We start from the raw sequence: 24,970 nt of genomic DNA on the forward strand, positions 1-24,970 counted from the left end.
GTGCTGGTGCTCCCCAGACTTCTTAACTAGCCTAACCAACATGACCTCCTTGGCCAACAAGCTTCACCAGAAAGACCATAATGGTCAATCAGCTTCACTAGCTAGGTTTTGAAGGCCTACAGTTTAGCAAGCGTTAACTGTCCTGGTATATGTTAGGTTCTGGTATTAGGTGTTTCTTCAACTTCGGGCAATTTCATGTCCCAGGGGTTGATTTTTATTTATTTTTTTTTTATGAACAGACTTTTTCTTTTTGTTACATGAAGGTCACATTAAAAATGACTTCAAAACATGCCTTCATCTTTTATATTTGGTAATTTTTTAATGCCTTTTAGATATAGAGTTGTAGCGTGGCAGAGGGCGGGGATGAGCTGGAATGACGCACGCCCGGACCCCAATCAGCCTCCGCGCTACAAGAGTTTACTGTTTTAGACTTGTCCCTGAGCCAGAAATCCATATTAAACTATGAAAACCCATTATGAAAATACAAATAATCACATGATTAAAATAATGATGGTCTATATAAGTAATAAACATAAACCATTTCAATATTTATTTTGTGAAAATTATTTTTATAAATATTTTAAAAATTATGACTGTCCCACAGTTGTGGTGTCATTTCCACCAAACCAAATAATTTGGCCCTCATTAAAGTTTTTATTTTATTTTTCATATTTGATTTAGTGTAATTGTTAACCAAGTTGACAAAAGTGTCCGTGAACAGCATGCTTGAGATGAAATGAGAGAAGTGATGTTTTAAAAAAAAAAAAAAAAAAATGAAAAATCACTGGTGATCAGAATATTTTTTATTGGGCGTCATTTCCAATGTAGCAGTAATTTTGCCAAATTATGCAAAAAATTTGAAAATATTATTTAATTGTGTGTATTCAGGATACATAAAATGTTAGCTATGAAATTTGCCTTAGCAAGGCAATAGCAGGACACGTTTTTTTTTTTACGTATAAAATGCAGTTTCCACCACCGTCATTTCCACCACAGAATTCTATTAAATGTAATTTGAAATGTGATGGAAATGACACTGGTGGGAATTTTCATGAAAACATGACATAAAATCTCCTGTAATACACACTGTTAATAATAATAATAATAATAATAAAAATTATTAACAAGATTTTACTTTCTAAAAGTCCACAGCGAGTACCCAAAATTGAAGAAACACTCACTCGTACACACTTTGATCGCCTAACTCAAGACTGATCCAAAACACATAGGTTTATGCTGACTACAGGCTACACTTGGTAAGAACACATCTGCTAAAAGCATATATGAACATAACCCAACCATTATGTCACTTATAGAAAACATTTACTCTGGACCATGGCCAAGATGGGACACATTGCTAGAGGGAGAAAGAGACAGTATATGGTTTTAGCTCATTATATAATATGAATCTAATCTCAAGCAGCGTAAATTAATCAGTAACAACATCTTGCATTCTGATGTCAAGCTGTGTCGATGCTAGGGATTCCCTAAAGTCTTAATATGATGGCTGGGGGTGCATGAAGGTGTTTCCCCCTCCACAGACCTCACATCAGTTTGATATGTCACCTTTTTCTGCTGAGTCATGGAAACACTGCAGCACTGCCCTTCAGCTCCCTGCTCAGCCTATGAGAGCTCCTTCAAGTCCTTTAGGGCTTCATGATTTTTCCCTTTCATAAAATAAAACAGTAATCAGGTGTGTTTTTGCTGTTTACATTGTACGTTCAGAGTGGTTACTTTGTGAACAGACTTCTGGAAGGCCCAAAATCTCATCCACATTTATATAGTATTTCTGCTGTGCACAGTGTGCACATTTTCTGTCTGCACATAGATTACCTGGATTACCTCCTACATTTGCCAAAATGTGCAGGATACAATCAGAGCACAGTGCCTCCCAGACATCCCGTGATGAGTACTGTATCCCATAAATATATACCATCCCATGGGAGTTGACCTTCCATTTCCAGTGTGATGAATAAACTCTAGTAATTACAGCCACAATTTCTTTCAGAAAGCTTTCTTGATTTCTTAATGCATTTTACACAAAATTGAATTAAAGATGCAACATATCCATATTTCCAAGATGATAACCAGACACCACCGACATCAAATTAGAGGGATACTGTTGGGAATATTTAACACCTACTGTTTCACTTACTTTTTTTTATATGTATATACAGTATATATAAAGAAGTATAATGTATACTCAACAGTACTGTGTAAGTAGTAAGCTGGTATACCATTCTGAACATAACCACTGTTGATCAGTGCATAATGTGCTTCTGCCATCCTAAAACTTCCTGCCACATCCTCACATCCTATGACCTCTTAACACCGCAAGCAATTGTTTACATGATTAGCTTTCAGACACAATCCATGCAATTTATATCTTATGACAGCATACAAACACCATATAATAATTTCCCATATTTTAAAACAAAAACAATAATGAATGTAAGGATGATAAGTTAGAGTTTAATTTGTAATTGACAACCTAGATGAGATACATCACCTGAACTTGGAAGCAAGGTTCTTAGGTTAGCTTAAGTGATGGAGATCCAGAAATGGAGGACTTCTGACATCCCACTCTTGGTCCATTACCACAGTGCTCTTGAGCAAGACAGGTTGTTCCGAGAGATCTGTCTCTACAATTAGTATGCTGTTGCCTTGGATGAAAATACATAGCTATAGGACAAATAACATGACTAACAGAAGAAAAGAAATAAGACACAGATGCAGAAAATACAGAAGGCAAAAGAAAAATTGTACATAGTACTTACATCAACATATTCACAATAAATATATATCGCGTATTTTTAAATTACCTAATGTTAATTCAAAATAACATATACATTTGTTACGAATCTAAAAGAATCCATCGGGAAGAGTGAACACCTGTATGGCAGGTGGATAGCACACTTTTTCACTGGGGACATACGGCAATGATTACAGCCCACTGGCACACATAAATGATGTCAAAGTTTACATGGCTATAGACCTTGTTTCAGGAGTAAAAGAGTAATTAATGTTCAGTCTTGCAGTTATGAGACCTATTAATGGATGGAATAACAGCATCTCCAGAGAGATGCATTATATGGATCTATGAGCAGCAAATGAACCCAGGTGCCCTGTTGCATAATGACTGAGCCATTCTAGAGTGACGTTTCTTTGTATAGTTTGTTTCATTTTGTATATGAATGCTAAAGCAGGTTTTTGTGACTTAATTATCTCAAACTATGACAAATGTTGAAGTTTTGTTGTTTATTGTATAAAGCTGTTTAGTGGGGGTGTTATATGCGCTAACAACGATTCAATTAAGATTTTTTACTAAATCATGTAATGCCTCATAAAATCTGAAATTTGGTCACAGTCCAACAAATATTTTGGTTTGATTCTTGATTTTATATATATATATATATATATATATATATTAGATTAATAATTTTTAAATGAATAATAATCAACTATTATTCAGTAATGAATGCTTTGAATTTACTCTTAGTATTCATGCTCTTGGGAGTTTCACCAGTGGGCTTCACACTAAAGTGTATGTATGAAACCATTGCCCATGTTCATGCGGTGTACTATATTATATTATAAGGCACACAGTGTGTATGTTTAGGTGTGTCCATGGTGAAGTCTCTGGCATTTTACGATAAAACACACTAGCTTGAATGCTCTGTGATAACCATGCCAGCAGAAACTTGCTGCTCTGAGGGCGTTCACAGAACTGTAACTTTGAACATTACAATGCAGTTATGGAAACTAGGTTCACACTGAACTAAAATTGGGAACATATTCTATCATATCTTTGCCTTAATATACATGTAGGTAACCTTATGACATTGCAGATACAGTAACTGTTATATGTGGTCATGAACTAAGACACTTAACTTTTAACACTTCTATACGGATGAGATAGTCAATATTAATTTGTGTCTTGGCTTACAAAGGCAGAGGTGTGTCATAATGACACTTTAGGTGAGCCCTACCAGTCTGGAACTCATACACCACACTAACTATTTTATATTAGGTGAATAATATTTATGGTACACACATTATTACCTGACTTTTTATTTTTGTGAATGTATTTTTTTTCCACTGCAATTGATTGCTGGCAATAATTATCACTCAAATTGCATTACTTGCAAGAAGAGTATTTTTTTTTTTCATCACAAGAGAAAGTCTTATTCATTATAGATAGTAACTTTTAAATAGTTCCACTTTTGTCTACTGTAGTTGTGAAGAGAAGTGCCCTCTACTGCTGGTGAGTATAGTTTACAATTTGTAAGTATTTCAATAAGAGGAGCCATCAAAGTCACTACTGCACAAAGAAGTTTGTTTAATGCACAATAATATTATCAGATTAGATTTTAACCATTTTATCACAGTTTTATGGTATTCAATATGAAGTCTAAAGATATCTCAGATGTTTAAAGGAATTTTCCAGGTCCAATACAAGTTAAGCTCAGTCAACAGCACTCGTGGCACAATGCTGATTACCACAGAAATTAAGTTTGACTCGTCCCTCTTTCCTTAAAAAGCAGCAGCAAAGATTGAAGTTACAGTGAGGCACTCACAATGGAAGTGAATAGGGCCAAATTCTGGAGGGTTTAAAATGCAGAAATGTGAATCTTATAATTGTATTAATGCACTAACATTAATTCTTCTGCTAAAACCTGTATTAATTGAGCTGTAAAGTTGTTACAGTTGTTTGAGGGTGAATGGCGTTATGTCATCATGGCAACGCAGTTGTAAAATTGGCTATAACTTTACACAGATAAGGTTTGTAAGCGATTTTATCACACTAAAATCATGTTAGCATGTATATTGCTTAAGTCTTGTGGCTATACTTTTGAATCAGTGAGTATTTTAACGTTTATGGATTGGCCCCATTTACTTCCATTTTAAGTGCCTCTTGTAACCCAAATTTCTGCATTTTTTAAAGAAAAGGAGGGATAAGTCAAAATTACCTTTTGTGGAACTCAACATTATGCCACAAATGCTGTCATGATGACAGCAACTGAACTTAACTTGTATTGAACCCGGAATATTCCTTTAAGATGAGCATGAAAAGTATGGAAAAAAAAAATAAATAAAAGTGTGCAAATATTTTCAGAAAGTATGTATTTTAACAGAGACCACCACAGGAATAAATGTATAATGGGCATCTAAAATTATCAGCCAAATACTTCCAAGTCAGTTAAATCAAAATAATGTTTCAACTGTCCCCAATAAAGCTACATCACAGCATCTACCAATTATCTGTCCCCATACTTTTTCACTAGTTCTATCATTCTAATATTACTTTTGACAGTCAATATTTTGACATATACAATATAAAATAAATCACCAATTCAGGTGGAATTTCAAGTTATACTAGATATAGAAAGATATTTCATGAATAAGAGAATAAATATTCTACCAGGATAACTGGAAATCAAGTAAAAAGGAAAAATATGTTTTACTTTTCTTCATTTGCCTTCCTTATTACTCTACTTCAGGTTTAGAGTTTACTGGACTTAAGCCTCAAACCATAACTTTTGACCTTTCAGTTACGGTAATCATTTACGTCCAAAAACCTCTGTGTGAGTAGAGTTGTACAGGAGACAACTGAAGAGCTTCAAATCAAACATTAACTGCAAGAGATTTGGAGCAGACAGAAGATGCCATCTCATCTCCGCTCAGATGGTAATGTGGATCAGAGGTCAACGCATTAGAGGACGATGCACTCTTTATGATTTCTGGTGATTTTGTCAGGCTTGCCGTCTTGAGCCTTTAGGACAGCCGCCGTGTCCTAAGAGGATTGGAAAAAGGGAAATGATGAATTTGAAAAAAATCAAACAAACTACATTCATACATCCATTTTCTATAGCCACTTGTATTATGTAGGGTCACTGGGAGTGCTGGACACCCACACGAACACGTGGAGAACATGCAAACTCCACACAGAAAGGCCCAAAGTGAGCCACGACTCGAACAGAGGACCTTATTGCTGTGAGGCGACAGAGCTTCTCCCCACTGAGCCGCCCCCAAACTATATACAGTACAGTGCAGTACAGCAGTGGCTTGCAAATATGTAAAACATTCAAAACATTAGCTTTAAAGGTGCTAGGTGTGTCTCAATCAGCTCTTAATGTATTGTGAACATGGATTTGGGCACTGGCAAGGGTGTTTATCCACTGAGCTTTAGGACACTTATGACTCATTTACCTGCGACCAAATTACGAGCTTGTGCATTACAGAACAGATGGTATTAATCAGCAACATCGCCATATAAATGACACAGTTGGGCATTTTTGTTGTAGATATTAAAACATACAGCGTTATTATGAAAGATAAATGACAAAGAAATAAATGAGTGTATTTTTAACCTTCTTGTTTCTCTTTCACGGTCATTATGGACAACAAATAAAGGCTTTGACTTCATAGTTTTACACTTGTGTTTGTCTTTTAATGACTTAAAAGACTTCAGAAGACATGACGATGTTTCCAGTTAGGGAACTCCGAAGCACAGAGCTCTTGATGTGGGCACTCCGAAGGGGAGCATGGCATTACTGTATGAATGTATCCTTTGAAAACAATCTTGTGAAAGGGACCTTTGTGGGAAAAACAAAACAAAATAATCTTACTTTCGTTTGGAACAACCCTTTGAGTGGTGTCCCCTTCTCTCAGTGCCCTGTAAGTGTGCAAAAATGCTGTTTGGAAAACGCCCACAGTGAGCAACGATGCTCTCTGGTTTTTACAGTGCATTCTGGGCAATTGTAGGGAACGAAAGTGGCACAGGAACGATTTTGCGAGAGAGAGCCCTTGATCAGTGCCCTGACTACTGGGCTTGGGAGCTGATTGAGATGCACCCTTAAGCTGCATGTTGCCAGTGCCTGGCGGTTAGGTCGCTAGTGGTGTGTATGGAGAGTCTAAACAGCACTGTTTCTTTACAATTAATAATACAATTAATATTATTATTAAAATATTAAGGTTATTAATATGGTAAGTTTAGTCACTATATCTGATCATTTATATGGTTTCGTTTGCTGTCATACATGTAACACATTTTCAAAACAAATTATTTAATAGTTAATTTTACAGGCTATTTGATGATTTAAACCTACTTGAAATCCCTGCGATCTCAGATACACCTTTCCATGCATCATTTTTCTTAAATATGTCCCTGTACGTGGGCAGAGACATATCATATAACATTGGTAAATTGCTAACAGCAAGGATTAGCCTTTCCTTCATCTTTCCGTGACTGAAGGAGCTGAGAGAGAGAAGGATCACGTGAGCTCTACAGTCTTCTCTCGTATTGGCTGTCGCTCCTGAAAGTCACTCTTCATTTGCATAAAGTTAAACATTTCTCAACTTTGTCGCATCGCTGGACATGGCCACATCCGGTCGCAGTCGCTCGTGTTGCCGGAAGTCGCCAGCTCTCATTGAAATGAATGAGATGAGGTCGTTTTGTCACTGCGTGTCGCTGGTAGTGTGAAGGCAGCTTCTCTGAATTAGTCTCTGAATTAAGCTGCGTTCACACTGCCAGCGACACGCAGCGACAAAACAACCTCATCTCATTCATTTTCAATGAGAGCTTGCGACATCTGGTGACATGAGCGATGACGACCGTTGGCGACCGGATGTGGCCGTATCCAGCGACGCCCCAAATTCTTGCAGGTGGTATAGCTGCCCATTCGTCTTGGCAAAATGCCTCCAGGTCATGCAAAGTCTTTGGTCCTTTTGCATGAACCGCACATGTGAGATCTCCCCAGAGTGGCTCGATGATATTAAGGTCAGGAGACTGTGATGGCCACTCCAGAACCTTCACCTTTTTCTGCTGTAACCACTGGAGGGTCAACCAGGCCTTGTGCTTAGGGTCAATGTCGTGCTGGAAAGTCCAAAAGCGTCCCATGCACAGCTTTCGTGCAGAAGAATGCAAACTGTCTGCCAGTATTTTCTGATAACATGCTGCAATCATATTGCCATCAATTTTCACAAGATTCCCCGTGCCTTTAGAGCTCACACACCCCCAAAACATCAGTGAGCCACCACCATGCTTCACAGTGGGGATGGTATTCTTTTCACTACAGGCCTTGTTGACCCCTCTCCAAACATAGCGCTTATGGTTGTGACCATAAAGCTCTATTTTGGTTTCGTCACTCCAAATTACAGTGTGCCAAAAGCTGTGAGGTGTGTCAAGGTGTTGTTGGGCATATTGTAACCGTCGTTTTTTGGTACTGGCGCAGTAAAGGCTTCTTTCTGGCAACTCGACCATGCAGCTCATTTTTGTTCAAGTATCGTCGTATTTTGCTCCTTGAAACAACCACGCTGTCTTTTTCCAGAGCAGCCTGTATTTCTCCTGAGGTTACCTGTGGGTTTTTCTTTGTATCCCGAACAATTCTTCTGGCACTTGTGGCTGAAATCTTTCTTGGTCTACCTGACCTAGGCTTGGTATCAAGAGATTCCCAAATTTTCCACTTCTTAAGTGTTTGAACAGTACTGACTGGCATTTTCAAGGCTTTGGATATCTTTTTATATCCTTTTCCATCTTTATAAAGATCCATTACCTTGTTACGCAGGTCACTATCCTTAAATAAAAGACAGTTTTTTTGCATGATCAGTCATATTTTCAAAATCAATGCCAAAATTTCACAATTTCTGCCAGGGTATGCAAACTTTTGAGCACAACTGTAATATTAATTGTATTAATATTAATTGTAAAGAAACAATGCTGTTTAGACTCTCCATACACACCACTAGCGACCTAACCGGCAGCCACTGGAGACATGCAGCGACAAAGTCACTGGCAGTGTGAATGCAGCTTTAAACCGTCCCCTCTCCAAAATCCCGCCCTCTAAAGACATGTCATCATACTTGAATGTACACAGGTAGTAAGCCTTTCTGTATAAATAGTGCTTACAGGGCTGTCACAGAGACAGGTGTGAATTCTCTGGGCACAGCTTTTCCGTGATATCTATTTGGTAGTGGGTATATTTTATGAGTAGTATTCCAATTAAATAACATACACCACATTTTAAAAGGTATCGTTGCATGTTCTAAATGTTATTTAACACAAGACACATTAAGTCCAAAGACTAGGCAAGAAGTAAACTGACTGAGATGGGCTTTTCCAAAAATGAGGCCACACTTCCCAACAAAAAATGTTAATACTTTCTAATACTTACATCCTCCTCATAAGGGAAACCACCAGTTTCTAATTTTGAGAAGACCAAATGTCCATTGATCTCAATCTCAAAGCTCCCTATAGGAAAGGGGAAATATAAAGTGTTATTAACCTAGACATTGACCATAGATAGAGTTGAAATCTAACTTTTATACAGCACATTAACTGGTGTCAATTTTGAGCAGACATGGACAGTCAGAAGGACAGTTTGTACTCAACCTCTCCTGCCCACGAAGCCAGACACCTCCACATGAGGAAACTTCGCGCTTATGTTCCGCTTCAGCTCTTCGAAGCGGGGCGCGTACCCTCATCCGCCACTAATTTAGGGCACACACATTTGAACATTTTTTGTTTGTTGTTGTGTGAAATAGGCTAATTTAAAGTAGTTTCTATGCATGTAACAGGCTTTTTTGGTGATTTTTTTTTAAAACCGGTTTCCCCACAACGCATCTCACGATAACTCTACACCAGAAATAGGCAGTGTCTCAAAACCTGTTGTGCTCCCTCCCTAGACAGCATTTTTTGGTGTATCATAGGGGTAGTTCAAACAGAATGCGTTCTTTCGCTAAAAAAGCTAGACGAACAGCACAAAACAGAACGCAGGTGTATCAAGACGTGTGTTTAAAAGTTGACGACGTTCCATTTTAATCTGACACGGACAGACGTAATTTTTTTGGCGCGTTCGGAGTCAGCTACCTAGTTGATCAACATTTTGGGCATCACAGACGCAGACTAGGAATGCGTCTATGATGGCCAAATGTGTTGTTTAACTAGGCTCATGTTTCGAGACAAGGCCATATTTCAATAGTTTTTCCCCAAACCAATTAATCCGCATCGAAACTTGCTTAAAATAGTCAACAACAACAATAAAAACAAATTATTATTCATTTAGTTGCTGCATCTTACCAGTATTCTACTTTTATCGTGACCCCCATGATTCGCGTCTCAGATCCTGACCTGTGAAGGTTACCTGGTTGCTCGAAGAGACTAAACAGCAATGCCGCACCCTCCCCACTTGAGACACCTGCGTCAGGTGCTAACCCTGCTCATCTCCACCTGTTTGACAACACGCCTACAGACATCCAACAATTAAATCGTCAGGTGACATTTTTGGCTGTGTCTCGTTTCCAAGGCTGCGTGCTAGGTAGGACGCCTCATTTGAAGGCTGCAGTATACCGAGCGTCCTCTTTTAAACAAGTCTCGTTTAAACGAGACGGCCTTCGTAGGACAAATGGAAACGCGTAACATGGTTGCGATGAGACCACGATACTCTTTAACAAGCGCGCGCTTCGAGTGAGAAGGGGACAAAGTCCCTTTAAAAGAGAATGTATGAGGTAAATTTTAGGAGAGTTATAAAGATGTAAAGAGAAAAGAAAACAGATTTTACAGGTGTACTTTTAGTCTAATACTAATTTTAATTATATATTAATATAATTATACATATTATATACTCTGCACCCACCTACTGAGGTACTTCAACTTGGGAATTAACATTCCTTGCGTTTGAGCATCATATTTATGGGCAAATTGGCGTCATTTTCTTTTTTTTTAGACATTTCCGTTGAAGCAAAGAATTGTGGGTTGTGAGAGCCCACGAAGGATACACCTCATGCATCTTCCGAATTCCCGTGAAAGAAGCTCGTATTCGAAGGCTGTATTCGAAGTGTCCTACTCGCTTTTCTGAAACGAGACAGCCTCAATGACATATGCGGCCGACAAATGCGACCTCCGGAGGACGCAGCCTTCCAAATGAGACACAGCCAATGAAAACCTTTAACCTGTCCAAGTTTAGGCCCATATCAAAGTAGTCTACATGATAATGACTGCATGAAAAACTATGTATCTTGCTTGAAGTAATATATAATATTACTTAATAAATGTATTAAAACTATAGTTAATCCGAAAAGGAAAATTCTCTAATCATTTACTCACCCTCATTCCATCCAAGTTGTGTATGACCAGGGTTGGGAGGGTTACTTTTGAAATGTATTCCACTACAGATTACAGAATACATGCTGTAAAATGTCATTTGTAATGTATTCCATTAGATTACTCAAGGTCATTAATGTATTCTAAATATTTTGGATTACTTCTTCAGCACTGGTAGATTTTTTTCACTTGTTTTGACTATAAAAACTCTGCCAGTACAGTAAGACAAAATACACGTTAAAAATACATTCTCTGAAAAACCTAAATATCTTATGCAGTGTTGTTTCTAAAACAAGATAAATCCAATTGATCTTGTTTTAAGGATTTTTAGATATTTTTACAGGAAAACAATACAACAATTATCAAGAATGCGATTTTTGCCCTAATATTGAAGGTCTTACTAGAAAAAAAGAAATTATGATCCAACCTGAATTTTGTTGATTAAAAAATATGATCGTGCCTGGTAACATGTGCATGTAAAATGGCTAGAAATAGCATTTTAACTTAGCGTAAAGCTGACAATTTACACAAGTTTTATTTCTATTTCTTCCTTCTCCAAACTTACTTCTCTGTATGCTCGTATGAATGTAACACATCATAAGAAAGTGTTTCACCGCTGTTCAAATGCACTTTGGATCGCATCATTTATATGTATAAATGTTTTCCATCTGAAAGGACTAAATATTAAATGAAACAAATGACAATAAAATGCAAAGTAATCTCTTCAGTAATCTAAATACTTTTTGAATGTAACTGTATTCTAATTAGCAATGATTTAAATTGTAACTGTAGTGGAATACAGTTACTTATATTTTGTATTTATATCCCATTACATGTATTCCGTTACTCCCCAACCCTGTGTATGACTTTCTTTATTTTGCAGAACATAAAGATATTTTAGAAAAATATCTCAGCTCTTTAATGCAAGTGAATGGTGACCAAAATTTTGATGCTCCAAAAAGCACATAAGGGCAGCATAAAAGCAATCCATATGACTCCAGTAGTTAAATACATTTCTTAAGAAGTGATATAAATGTGTGGGTGAGAAACAGATCAATATTTAAGTCCTTTTTAAATATAAATTCTCCTCCCTGTCCAGTAAGGGATGATAGGCACAAAGAATGCAAATCGCCAAAAACAAAAGAAGAATATGGAAGTAAAATTAGACATTTATAGTAAAAAAGGACATATTGCTTCTGATAACATGGATTAATCCACTAAAGTTGTATGGATTACTTTTGTGATGCCTTTATGTGCTTTTTGGAGCTTCAAAGTTTTGGTCACCATTCACTTGCATTGTATGGACCTACAGAGCTGAGATATTCTACTAATAATCTTAATTTGTGTTCATCAGAAGAAAGAAAGTCACACACATCTGGGATGGCATGAGGGTGAGTAAATTATGAGAGAGTTTTCATTTTTTGGGTGAACTATCCCAAAACTTGTTATGCACTTTATTTTACATTTGACTATTCCAACATAGACTTCAAACTGCATATTTTAAACATCTTTGAGATCAGGAGCAAACCAGAATTCACAGAAAGTATTTGCACAATACATGTATTTTGTTTATGGTCAACAACAAATTGAAGAAAAAATAAATCTCGATCATGTTAAACAAGCAGCTAAACATCACTGTCCTTTCCCCCACTAGCAATAACTCACACCCCACTGTATTTCTAAATTAAACTAGTTTTGGTTTATGACCCCAATAAAATAACTACTGACTAAAATCCTCTATTGCAATTTTAGAAGATCGCAATAATGAACATTATTCTTATTTTATTATCATTTCAAATCTTTTTGATAGACCATATTCCAAATAATTTCACATGAACACACAATGTTGCTCCATTCCAAGTTTATAACTATATCATCCAACAAAATCAGAAGTCAGAACTGACTGAAGGTGCATCATTTCATTAACTATACAGTATGTGTGTCATAGAAAGTATTCACAAAGACTTCAGTAGTAAGTCGATTCTACAAAGAGTAAATAAATGTGCTAACCGTGTGGCCGTGGCTCAAAGTCATTGAAAAATTCTCTAACACTATAATTAAGAAAAACACACAAAACTACTCCATAAAAATGCTTGCCAGTATACTGCCTGAGCCTTATGAAATCAGTTTCAGCTGTATATTCCCTATAGTACTTTAAACAAACATTCCAAGGATTCACATTTTTTATGCTCTTTTTTTTTTTATTAGATGAGATCTCTTCATGCTGAAATGTGGATGGTGGACATAAAGGACAAGTAAACACAAGAGGTCCCTTAAAACTTCAAGTCTGATGTGACACCTCCACAAAGACCTCTGCATATTTACTGTAGGTGAATTGAACATTCCCTTCTTACAGCAACTGTTTTTAGTATTTTAGCATTATCATTACACATTTTGCATTTATTCTTTATTACAAACCCCCAAACATGAAAAGGCAACAAATAAACAGAATAACAGTGACCCCAGGTGGCAATGTGACTATCCAAACAGGAACTCACTATACAGACATTAACCTCACTATTGGCTTCCTCCTTACCTTCCCCCGACTTTCTCCTCCTGCTTTAAGGCTGCATGGACTGCAGGCCTCATACCGTAATTACCAACTTTAGAGTTACGATAATCATTTATGTCCAGCAACCAGACAGAAGGAGTGAAGAGGAGGCGATGTTTGAGGATCCTGCACCTCTCTCTTTAGACATTTATATCATTTGCTTATTGAGTTTAAGCCTTGCATTTTCATGATAACAGATCATGTGCAGGAACAGTAAATTAAGCCAAACGTGAAGGGTTATGAGTTGTTAGAGGATGACACAAGGAGGCTGGCTCTTGGTGATCTTCTCCACTGGCTGGCCATCATGTGCTCTTTGGACAGCATCCATAATCTTGTGGAGGAGAGAAAAGGAGACACAAAGTAAAGAGAGATACACGCATAAAATCACCTCTAATCATTTAATTATGATTTTACTGTTGAATGTAGAGAATTCTGTTATCATCACCAGGGACTAAAAACTAAATGTTTTTCATTTCGGTTCATTCTGAGCAAAAACAGTATTTTTTGTTCTGGTTCAGAAGTTCCACAACCACCAGTTAGAACTGGTCTGGAAAAACAAGCACAAAATAAGCAACTTGTCTCACCAAAATAAGCTAAAATAAGCAAATTATTTTTTTCCTCTGTGGTGGATTTATTAGCATTGAAATCATAACTGTTAACTGTATGCTTGTTAAGTATAATTGTAATTATCTGCTTCACAGTCAAAACCCAGCAGCATCAAATCTGTATTAACAATAATTCAGTGAAGACTTGAAAACAACTGAGAAATGTACTTTTTACCTCTACTAATGTTTTCCTTGTTTCTGGATTAGCCGTGCATGTACAGTATATGTAGTAATTATACATAATTGTTCAAAAGGTCTTCATTCACAGAATGTGACATCAACAACGGGCAATTTCTTTACAAATGACAAAGAAATGTGTGATGCAGCAGTTTCCTTCTGGATCAAAGAACATGTTTAATTTTCATGTTAAAAGTGTTGTTGTTCCAAAAATGTTCTGTGATAAACCCTTTGGCCTTCGGTTTCTTGAAAAAAATATTGAATTGAAAATAATCGGTTATAACCGTTTACTAAAATGAAAAAAGAACGTTTCACTCCAGAACAACTGAAAATCACTTTATTGTAAAAAATGCGTTCATTTTCAGTTTTCGTTCCTTCAACTGTTTTTTAGTTCCTGATCATCACCCTCATGTTTGTTCTAAAACCGAATAACTTTATTTACTCTGTGGAACACAAAAGGAGATGTTAGGAGGAAAGAAAGCTTCAGTCACCATTCTATGATAATTAAATAATAAATAAATACATAAATAAATAATTACAAAATATGTTTGACAGTGTGGCATTCAATTCAATGTATTTTATTTAGTCTAAATTTAGACATTTTTTTTTTTAAATGATCAGACTAATATTTTTTTAATTGAGCTATTACTAAATATTAAATAGCTAATAATATTAGCAATGCACCTTAAAACTGTGTACTGTATACTGTGGTATAAAACATTTTTGCATCTTTTTTTTATTGAACAACATGGAATACCACGTTAATAGAAACACATTAAAAAGCACTAATACTATATTGTAGCAATGTAATTACTAACTCTCCACATAACATACCTGAGTTTGCAGGTATGATGGTAACAGCAGTGACAACCTGCTTGAGCTCCTGAAAGCGGGGCTCGTACCCTCATCCACCACTGCAACACACAAGAGTGAAGAGGAGGCGTGAGCTGACAGTAAGGTTAAACTAAAGGTTAAAAGAGGCGCACCAGCGACTGACGTTAGAGGCTGTAGCCTTTAGCCTCCTCGTTAGAGCACCCACCTCCCATGCCGGAGAGGCCGGTTCAAATCCTGCTCAGTTTCCCAAGCCTTGTTACAGATGTTTTGATAGTAACAATAGGGTGACCAGACGTTAGAAGAAGTGTGTCCCGGTGTCCCGACAATTCTCTAAAAAATTTTTATTATGTCCCGGTTTCAGCTGGTAAGCTCACTGATTTTTTTTCTTCTTAAATTAATATCCTCATTGTCCTTCTAGCTGTTGTCTCTGGTATCGTTTGCAAAGGGGAGAAGCAATTTTGATGCGTCGCACGTTGATTTGACAATACTTTCAATCAGCTGAAATGTATCTGGTTACCATTGAAATGACGTCATGCGCTTGCGCTCTTTGTCATCCTGCCAGTCAGGGCAAGTTAGAAATGGCCAAATAAAAATGCGTTTTCAACAATGAGCTAAAAGAAGCAGATCCATTTCTTCCTGCGATACGTGAAAATGTAAGCGATGTGTTTTGCTGTCACTGTGAATGTTTATTTTCCCACGAGCATGGAGGTAAATCAGACAATGTCCCATTCAGACAGCTACACTGCACTTTTTACATAGTACAAGCACTCAAATGTTGACAAGTGGGGATTGTATTTTGAATATTAGGTTCCAATGTTGTGAATTTTGTGTTAAAATGTGTACCTGACATGACAAGACATAATTGCACATGCAATATGAAATTATATGGATAGAAAAGGCTACATGGAATTATAGTACATTAAAACAAAAAAGCTAAAATGTGGTTAAATAGTGAAAAACAACATATAAAATAATACTTTTTCACAAACTATGTATACAGTTAAGTGGAGAAGTTTGCATACCCTTTTTGTTTTATAAGTTTTCACACCCCTTTCAGAATGTATACAAATATATGAGATAAAAGATCATATTTTTTATGTAGTACTGCCCTTCAAAAGCTACATAACACAAAATTTACTCTAATATACGCAAATCATCCTGTTAAAAAGTTTGCATCTCTTTGGTTCTTTTGTTGCCTTCTTGAGCATCAGTGAATGTTTGCACCTTTCGTAAAACAGTTGTGTATGTGTCCATCAACTGTCCTAAGTGTCAAAAGCTGGATGTCAATATCATAAAGCCATGGTTGGGAAGAACTCAGAATATGTGCAGAAGATGCTGGGAAACCAAAGAATGTACAGTATTTGGGGGATTTTTCTCAAGAAAAGTGGGCAGCTTCACTGCTCAGGACAAAGCAGGGACTCATGAAAAATTATTAAAGAATGTAAACTTTTGAACAGGCAGTGTAAATACTATTTTGTCTTATGGCATATATGGAATGTGATAAAAAAAAAATAAAAAAAAACTCTAGTCACCCTAAATAACAAAGACAGCGTGGCTAGCAACCTATTCGAGCAGGTCAACTTTTATTTGCACACCCATTTTTGCTTAGCGCTGCGGCACTCCGTGCGCTTTACTTCCGTGTCTCGCTGATGCGTCCTTTGAGAGGCCGAGCTTGTCTAACTCTAACCTTTTGCGCCCACTATCACCTGGAAGAGGTATTGTGGAAATTAAAGGGGAGCGCAACAGCCACACGATGGCAGCAGGCGTTAACTTGACTCAAAGTCCCTGCATGAAGTACTGATCTGAAAAATAATTGGCACGAAATCTCTCATGACTTTGTTGGAAACACATCAAGGCGATTTTAGAACCAATGCTCGTTTAAATTTTCTACTTGTCTACTTGTAGTAATTTTACAATTCATTCAGATAGGAAAACTTAGCTGTAAATAGCAAACCGGACACAGGATTAAAGGGATAGTTGACCCAAAAATGAAAATTCTCTCATCATTTACTCACCCTCATGCTCTCAAAGATGTAGAACAATATGACTTTCTTTCTTCTGCAGAACACAGATTAAGGTTTTAGAAGAATATTTCAGTGCAAGTGAATGGTGGCCAGAACTTTGAAGGCGTTCTTTAATCAACCTTCATAAGCTATTTGATAGGTGTGGCTGAAAAACAAACACAAATTTAAAAACAGATTCTAATTATATATATATATATATATATATATATATATATATATATATATATATATATATATATATATATAGAATAAGAATCAGAATGAGCTTTATTGCCAAGTATGCTTACACATACAAGGAATTTGTCTTGGTGACAGGAGCTTCCAGTGTACAACAATACAAAAACAATACAAAAACAGCAGCAAGACATAGATAATAATAAAAAATAAAAAATAAAAAATAATTATACACATACGTAAAGACACACACATACATACATACACACATACACACGGGTAGTGCAAATCTAATACAATCTGTTATGTTCAGTGCAAATTTATTTATTTATTTATTTATTTATTTTTTCAGAGGAATGAAATGGCAGAAGAGGTTGGATGTGTTGGATAAATATAAGAAAGATTAAACTGTGTATTGCACCTAGTTATTGCTCAATGGGGCAATTTAACTGTTCATGAGATGGATAGCCTGAGGGAAAAAACTGTTCCTGTGCCTGATGGTTCTGGTGCTCAGTGCTCTGAAGCGTCAGCCAGAAGGCAACAGTTCAAAAAGGTAGTGGGCAGGGTAAGGGGGGGCAGGGGGTAACCAATAATCCTCTCAGCAGTCCGAACTGTCCTTTGTAGTCTTCTGATGTCTGATTTCGTAGCTGAACCAAACCAGACAGTTATTGAAGTGCAGAGGACAGACTCAATGACCGCTGAGTAAAACTGTATCAGCAGCACCTGTGGCAGGTTGAACGTCCTCAGCTGGTGAAGGAAGTACAACCTCTGCTGGGCCTTTTTCGCAATGGAGTCAATGTGGGTCTCCCACTTCAGGTCCTGTGAGATGGTAGTGCCCAGGAACCTGAATGACTCCACTGCTGCCACAGTGCTGTTTAGAATGGTTAGGGTGGACAGTGTTGGGGTGTTCCTCCTAAAGTCCACAATCATTTCCATTGTTTTGAGTGTGTTCAGCTCAAGGTTGTTTTGACTGCACCATACAGCCAGCTGTTCAACCTCCCTTCTGTATGCAGACTCATCGTCATCTCGGATGAGGCCGATGACAGTGGTGTCGTCTACAAACTTCAGGAGCTTGACAGAGAGGTCCTTGGTGATGTAGTCATTGGTGTAGAGGGAGAAGAGTAGTGGGGAGAGCACACATCCCTGGGGGGCACCAGTGCTGATTGTATAGGTGCTGGAAGTGAGTTTCCCCTGTCTCACAAGCTGATGCCTGTTTGTCAGAAAGCTGTTAATCCACTGACAGATAGACATGGGAACAGAGAGTTGGTTTAATTTATTCTGGAGTATAGCTGGGATGATGGTGTTGAAAGCCGAACTGAAGTCCACACACACACACACACACACACACACACACACACACACACATATATATATATATATATATATATATATATATATATATATATATATATATATATATATATATATATATATATATATAATATATTCTATAAATGTCCGCTTCACTTGCACATTCTTCTTCTTTTGTTTTTGGCGATTTGTATTCTTTGTGCATATCGCCACCTACTGGGCAGGGAGGAGAATTTATAGTAAAAAAGGACTTATACCGATAATACCGATAAAAATGTTGATTACCACAAAAAATTATTTTAACTTGTCCCTCCTTTTCTTTAAAAAAACAGCAAAAATCAAAGTTATTGTGATTCACTTACAATGGAAGTGAATATGGACAATTTATGGAGGGTAATTTTATAAAAGCACTTACATTAATTCTTATGTTAAAACTCATGTATTATTTAAGCTGTAAAGTTGTTTAAATTGTAAAATTTTAGGGTTTGTTAACATTACATTGTCATGGCAACAAAGTTATACAATTGGCTATAACTTTACACAGAAAAAGGTTAGTAAGTGATTTTATCACACTAAAATCATGTTTACACACATATTGTATGTCTTGTGTTTATACTTTTGAAAAAGTGAGTATTTTAACATTAAAACATTGGCCCCATTCACTTCCACTGTAAATGCCTCACTGTAATCCAGATTTGTATTTTATTTTAAATTTTTTTAAAGAAAATGAGGGGCAAGTCAAAATTTATTTTTGTGGTAATCAACATTATGCCACAAATGCTGTCGATTGAGCTTAACTTGTACTGAATCCAGAATATTCCTTTAAATATTGATCTGTTTCTCACCCACACCTATCATATTGCTTCAGAAATTATGGATTTAATCACTGGAGTTTTATGGATTACTTTTATGCTGCCTTTATGTGATTTTTGGAGCTTCAAAGTTCTGGCCACCATTAACTTGATTTGAATGGACAAACAGATTCTGAGAAATTCGACTAAAATCCTTGTTTGTGTTCTGCAGAAGAAAGAAAGTATACACATTTGGGATGGCATGAGGATGAGTAAATGATGAGAGATTTCATTTTTGGGGGAACTATTCCTTTAAGCAAATTCTTAATTATAAACATAAAAATCCTGCATAAAATCCATAAATAAATGCATAAATAAATAAATAATCCATGTTTCAGGCTGTGTATTAATATACTTACAGTATATATAATATTTATTCTTATTATAATGCTTACATTATTCTGATATACAATTCTTTTTTTCTTTTCTTTTCTTTTCTATTCTTTTTTTTTTTTTTTTACAAAATCTTTTTACTGAATTTTGCATAGCAACAAAACAACACGTTACTAAATGGGATATACTGTATAGACATGTTTGCATTACTGTATTAACAAAAACCCTACAAAACTCAACCCCCCATCCACGCCCAAAATATGACATATACAAAACAAATATAATAAAGAAAAGTAAAATTAATAATATGATAAACAGCACAGTATATAGGTAAAGCATATAGAGTCTTAATTCAAATACTGGTTTGACAAAAGGACTCTCTACAATAGGTCCACACCTTTTATAATAATACTCAAATCCAGGTCATCAGGAGGCCAACTAGGAATGCTGTCCTGGGCCCTGTGATGAGGGGGGCTTACTAAGGTCCTCTAATGTATATCCTAATCATTGAGCCTGGGGGAGGAAGGCCCACCCATTTTGTTCTGGGCACTGTAAATTTAATCAAAGACCCTGCTTATAACACATATAAAAACTCTTGATTGACATGCAAAACATTCTTGATGGGGCAAAGACATCAGAAGTATTCCTGATTGCATGGGATCTCAAATATGAGCCAATAATTTGCTTCATCACTGCATGTGTAAAACATGCACGTAACAGGCTAACGCATTAGACAAATTGGGCCCCAATTGTTGTTAAGATTGAATACAACTGATGACCCGATGACTCACCCCCTGAAGTAATTTTCACAGAATAGTCCACTGATTTGCTGTGTCATTTTTTATAAAGAGCCAGGTGGGTTTAAATGAGACAGAGTGATTTGGAGCCACATTACCATTATGGGCTCATTATAATGATGTCATACAGGACTTTCGATTGACACCACACTGCAATGGTTTTGACAGATAAATTGAAAATGATCTCCATCTCATTCTCTCTTAAATCAAGCTTTCTCAATCGCTCTGTCTAGCTCACATCAGGTCATCAGTCTAAATAAGAGATAATGACCAACTAGCTGTACTTTATCCTGCTTATTTCATGGCTACCTACCAAATACACTAATACGTGGCCATGAAATATTGATTTGAGTTAAAATTCTCTTATAGCTTGTAGAGACCACAGAGTGACAAATCACGAGCACAGCGATGTAGGAAACATAGATTGCACATGAATGGTCAGTTATCCACGGTTGCTATGGACAGCGGTCATTATTCAGAAATATTTGACAGCTGAATAATGTAAAATACTGAAAAAAGCAGTATTTATGTCATGTTTTGTATTAACCCCCCCCCCCCCACCATAAATTTTTTTATGTATACTGTATATATATGACAACAATTATTTCTTTTTTTGACTAAATAAATAAATGCACAAAAAAGAAAGAGTTTTTGTCATGTTTGAGTTTAAAAACCCTCAAAGACAAAGTCAGAAATTTATGGAGGCAAAAATGCCCTTGAAATGTGGGGGCAAAAAGGCTTTATATTTCATTTGTATCAGTGCTTTAATTATTTTATTTATAAAAACATTCTTTCTTAATATTCTATTGTATGCCTAGTTGTATTATTTCAATGATTTAATAGAAAAAATCCTACAGTACCTTATTATTGAGACTGAGAATAGACTTTAATAAATGTATTACATTTAAGTACTTGAAATAAAAGGACAAACATTGTGTGGATTATGTGGTTAGCATATATATATATATATATATATATATATATATATATATATATATATATATATATAGATAGATAGATAGATAGATAGATAGCTTTTTTATGAATACATCTAACAAAATTTAGCTAGGTTTATGCTTAAAACAAGAATAAAACAACAATAATTTGTCAAAGGGGGTAAGAAAAAATAAACTGAAAAATAGAAATATTCTCTGAAAACAAGTCTTAATATCTGATGCAACTTTGTTTCTCAAACAAATGAATATAATTTTAGGGATGTTTATATATTTTTTACAGTAAAAAATACAAACTGTTAATTAAAAAAAAATATTTTTTACTGCACAGATATCAGTTCTCCACAAGTTTTCCATCTCTCCCTATTTCTCCCTCATCTTTTTGACTCATATTCACATACACTACCCCTCGAACATCATCAGAACTGATAATCAGCTTGGCAAGAACTCTCACTCTCTTGCAGTCATTCCTTCTCTCTGTCCAGTGGAGAAGATGATTCCAGCCCACATCTATCTCCATTAGGGTAACAGTGTAAAACAGCTCAGACAACTAAACCCCCCCCCAGCCCCCATATCCCACCCATCCCTGAGTATCACATTTCTCTCAATGCTGTTTTTCCAGGTGGAAAAAGAGAAGGAGGGAGGGAGAGAAAGAAAGAATGAGAGAGAGATAGAGAACAGGGATGATTTAGACCTCTGGCGAAAAAGAATCATCCATCCACAGCTTCCTGTCTGCGCTCCTGTGCCACAACCCACAGGGGAGACCCCTCTCAAAGGCCAGCCACACTTACTGAAAAAGTGTGTGTGTGTTCGTGTGTACTCCTGTCCCATTTATGGCCCTCCAAACCTGCATGGCGAAAATATATCAAAATATATATAAATATATACATTTATATATATAAAAATGATAATTACATATATAAATATATATCAGTATTTTTGTCTTGTTTTCCTAAAAACATCTTGATAAGCAAAATTACATTTTATTTTTTGACAGATATTAAAGGGATAGTTCACTCAAAAATTTTATTTCTGTCATCATTTACTCACCCTCATATCACTTTATTTCTTCATGGGAACACAAAAGGAGATTTGAGGCAAAATGTTAGACTCAGGCAAAGCCTTCTCTGCTGGCCTAACATGCCAAATAAATACATATTTTTCATCCTTTCATTCTCAATCACCTTTTTGCCTATGTATTTTTAATCGCTTTTCAACTCTTAATTAATCTACAAACAAATAGAGAAAAACAAAAAGTTTATCCAGTCAGAATTTATTCCTTGATGCTTACAAGCGAAGTGTGACAACTGTTTCACAAATCACATGCCCGAAGCAGCGCATGAGTTTGAGCTCCAGCCACCTCAGGCCTTCAGAATTTCCACAGAATCCCTCAACAGTGCAAATGAATGAGCAACTAAAGTCAGACTGTCATATTCATCAGCCAATCAGATTGATTTATTTGTTCTTGGTGGGTGTGATCTTTAGGATATGTCCCGGTAGAGGCCTTCTAGCTGGCCTTGAGTAACGCAATCACTTTTTAAGTGATGTACGTAATTTGAAAGCGAAGAGTGCCGCTGTCGCCATTGAGAAAGAGATCCTTATGGATTTAAAAACACGAGATGTTCTGCATGATCGTGTGATTGCTTAATTTATTAAACAGGAAAGGAGGACTGATTTTCACTTCAAGCAAATTAGTAAGTGCTTTTTGCATTGTTATAGCAACATCATGAAGTGCAACATCATGAGTTTTCTAAGTGTAAATTAAGCTGCTTGAGCATTCAGTGTCGGATCACGTTTTGAAAAGTAGTGCTGCATTCCATTCAACTCAGAAAGTCGGATTTTACAACTTCCTACTAGGAAAAGTGCAATGGAATGCATCTTGAAGTCAGAATTACAACTTGTAGGCTCGTGCAGAAATTCTCAACTCCGATTTTGCCGAGATGCAGGGGCATGATGTCACACAAACATGTCGACACTCAGGGAGATATACAAAGTGATAAACGTTCACTTTATTAAGTAATATCGATAAATGAGTTTGTTTCCATATTACATGATATTAAAGCTTGTTTAACAAACGCCTGCAGAAACAGGTGTATAAAACATTATAATCTCTTTTGATAATCAAACACCTGAAGCACAAATGCTAGCGCTGCAGCATTGTTTATCAGTTGGGTTGCTAGGAGACATCTCTAATGAGAGTCAAACCCCTGCTAAGCTAACGGGAGCATTGCAGTTTTGTTTCCTTAAATGTCACCTTCCGAATATCGGGGAATGGAATGCATTTATGGTCGGAGATATCAAGTAGGAATATCCCACATCCAACTTGAATGGAATGCAGCATCACCGTGTACCCTGACAAAACAAAATTTATTGCAAGCAACATTTAAATCGCAAATATTATTAGATAGATTTTTTCAGGTATTATAGACCTCCTTGGTAGATTCATATGAAAAATTATGATTTTTGAATGTCTGTTCGGGAGACGTTCATTTCACAAAACAGTCATGCTGCAGTTAAAATTAGGCTTGCTTTATGCCTTTTCAAGTTCTGGCTTTCGTGCATGGATGTGTTTTTAAAACGTAAATTGGTATTATTAGTTAGCTGCGACATAATGCCCAAAGACATAGAGTGTCTTATTAATTGTGAAACTGTGTTTTCGTAATGGCATGAATCACACTGAAGGCCTAGACTTTTAATGCACGGCCCGCCACTGGTTAGACTCAGTCACCATTCACTTTCATTGTAGAGAAAAAAAGATACAATATGGTAACAGAGGCTAACAAGCTGCATCCATAATGTCTCATTTTGTGTTCCATGGAAGAAAGAAAGTCATACAAATTTGGAACGACATGAGTGAGTAAAATGATAACAGAATGTCCTTTTTTAAAATTTTTTAGAAGAAATGTAGCAGCATTTAGTAAGGGTTATGCTTAAAGCAACTATCTATTTGCCAATAGAAAGATACATTTGTTTTCCATTTGAATCAAGTTTAATTTTCTCACCCCATTGGAAAATAGTATATATTCTTTTTAGCATAAACTTTTTCATGTTTGTCTATTTGTACAACCCCAATTCCAAAAAAGTTGGGACAGTATGAAAAATGCTAATAAAAACAAAAAGGAGTGATTTGTAAATTATAATCACCCTTTGCTGTATTGAAAGCACTACAACTACACATTATATGATGTGTATTGTGAATTGCATTGTTTTATTTGTATTTTTATGTACAGTAATTTTTAAATCAGATGATTGCAACACG

The 24,970-nt window shown here is 36.2% G+C and overlaps 1 long non-coding RNA gene and 1 pseudogene across 1 annotated transcript; both read right to left on the reverse strand.

The window, feature by feature from the left end:
- Positions 1-4,319: 4,319 nt before the first annotated feature.
- LOC127450542 (migration and invasion enhancer 1-like) lies at positions 4,320-10,243 on the reverse strand (annotated as a pseudogene).
- A 2,702-nt stretch (positions 10,244-12,945) lies between these two features.
- Positions 12,946-16,081, reverse strand: LOC127450546 (uncharacterized). The gene is made up of 3 exons (XR_007899000.1): positions 15,474-16,081; positions 15,269-15,348; positions 12,946-13,983 (listed from the first exon to the last, which is right to left on the reverse strand). It is a non-coding gene; the product is annotated as an uncharacterized LOC127450546 (long non-coding RNA).
- Between the last annotated feature and the right edge of the window lie 8,889 nt (positions 16,082-24,970).

The sequence above is a fragment of the Myxocyprinus asiaticus genome, chromosome 13, assembly GCF_019703515.2.
Source record: "Myxocyprinus asiaticus isolate MX2 ecotype Aquarium Trade chromosome 13, UBuf_Myxa_2, whole genome shotgun sequence".
Lineage (NCBI taxonomy): Eukaryota > Metazoa > Chordata > Actinopteri > Cypriniformes > Catostomidae > Myxocyprinus > Myxocyprinus asiaticus.